Raw genomic sequence first — 2,292 nt, 5'->3', positions numbered from 1 at the left:
CCCCCCCGCCACAACCAATTCCCGAAGCTTCACAGCGGGTGCAGTACTCCGACATCACGTCCAATCCACAGAGGACACGATTGCGTAAACTCCATCCTAACAAAGAGGATGGGACATTGTGGTAAAATTTAATTATTTGTTTTATAAAATTAATATATAAGTTTGTTTAAAAAATATTACGTATATTGGTAATTTTTAGGTTTAATGTCGATCAGGCGGTTAATAATTCTGTCTCATCGTTTATTGAAAGTAATTTTACTGGACCTTGGATCAATTGGTCCTCATTATCCGAGACCACTCGGCAACATTGGTTTGCTAGTTTTACTGTAAGTTATTTTTTAAAAATTAGTAAATTAATAAAAAAATTTGTGTATTATTTTTAATTAAATTTTTTTAGCAATCTTGGTATTGGGATGAGGTGCATACCTCGAAGGTCTATGACGCATGGAAAAGATGTGTCATGGACCTACTCAAATCCAAGGTCAACAGGTATAAACGATATTGGCAAATGAAGTCAGATCGTACTCCCCTGAAGAACATTGAAAGCGGGGTTTGGGCCCAGATGGTGGAGTATTGGGAGAACCCCATCAACATTGAAAGAAGTAAAAAGGCGGTCCAAAGTAGAAAGACGGACGTGACTCCCGAAACCGGTCCAAGCAAGCATACATCGGGCCGAAAGTCATTTAGTCGAGTCATGCATGCATTGGTAATTAATTGATATATATTTTCAAACATCATATATATAATATATAGAAAATTATTCATGTTATAAAAATTTTGTTTGTAGGCCCGAACGTGTGGAAAGCAACCATCGCTTCTTGATGTGTTAAAGGTTACACATACAAGGAAAGATGGTACTATAATCGACGGAAAAGCCAAAAATTTGATCGACGAGATCGAACAAGCGGTACGTTTTTAAATATATAATAGTTTTATAAATATAGATTAGTTATTAAATTTTTAACTCTTATATATATATCACAGCAAACAACGCTTGAAGAATCTCAAGCAACTGCGTTGGGGATGAATACTGCAACGCAGTTGTCCCAACAACAAATCGATGAACTATATGTCAAGGTAATTAGTTGGTTTATTTTTTATTTCTGATAATGTTTTATTTTTTAGTTATAATTAAATAACATAGTAATTGAGATATTTGAATTCAGACCGTAAAACCGAACAAATACAGTCGTATATATGGACTTGGGTCGCTCAAATAAGATATCATCAACACCGCTGCCGGGGAAAGAGGAGCACCAGTTGTTCAGGAGATTGTCAAACTGCAGCGGCGACTCCAAGAATTAGAAGAACATGTGCAGAACAATTTTGTGTCGCGAGCTGAGTACGACGAACTAAAGCAGCGACACAACTACATCCAACTGCTAGTTGACCAAAACATAGGAAATGTCAACATCGGCGGTGCAGGAGGTAGCGGTGCAAATGATGATGCTCCCGACGATGGTGGTGAAGATGCGTCCTATGTTAATTTGAACGATTTTGATTTTCAATAAATTGTATTTTTTTTTTAATTTTTTTGTTTTTTATTTTTTTTAAATTTTTTTTTAAAAGTTAGCAACGAAATATTTTGTTGCTAATAGCGTTGCTACAACGTTTTTGCAACGCAAAAAATAGTTACTACAAATGTTGCAAGAAATTTTGCAACGCAACATTGCAACGCAATTTCGTTGCAAAATTATGATTTTTATAATACGCGGAACAACCGTTGCAACACAGTTTTCATTGCTAAGCGTTGCTATTAGCAACGAAAAATTTCGTTCCAAATACGTTGCTACTACCAACGAAATTGCGTTCCTAATGTTACAACGCAATAGCAACGCAATTTGTTTCGTTGCAAGTAGCAACGAAAATAGCTTCGTTGTGATTTCGTTGCTAACTTTGCAACGAAATTGATTGCGTTGCTAGGTCGTTGCTACTTGCAACGATTAGAAACGATTTCTGTTTTGCAACGACGCGTTAGCAACGCAAGAAATTTCGTTGCAAAAAAACAGTTTTTTTGTAGTGTCTATGACTTGGCCAAGCACTTTACAGCATGATTAACTACCAAGTGGCCAGCAATATCTATCCTGTAATCAGGTACGGTCCACCACGTAATCCGTTGCGCATCCGAGTATAGCCTTTATAACCACCGTGTTAAGGCGATGTTTGACTATATCAAGACACGAAACTAATTACGGAGAATACCATCAACTATCTCAGGTCAAATGTCAAAAGTGAGATATTATAATGATGTCGATTTTGATTCATGACCATGAACCGACCACCATGTGGGTC

Source organism: Tarenaya hassleriana, unplaced genomic scaffold, assembly GCF_000463585.1.
Source record: "Tarenaya hassleriana unplaced genomic scaffold, ASM46358v1 Cleome43, whole genome shotgun sequence".
Classification (NCBI taxonomy): domain Eukaryota; kingdom Viridiplantae; phylum Streptophyta; class Magnoliopsida; order Brassicales; family Cleomaceae; genus Tarenaya; species Tarenaya hassleriana.
Note: the sequence above shows the minus strand (reverse complement) of the source record.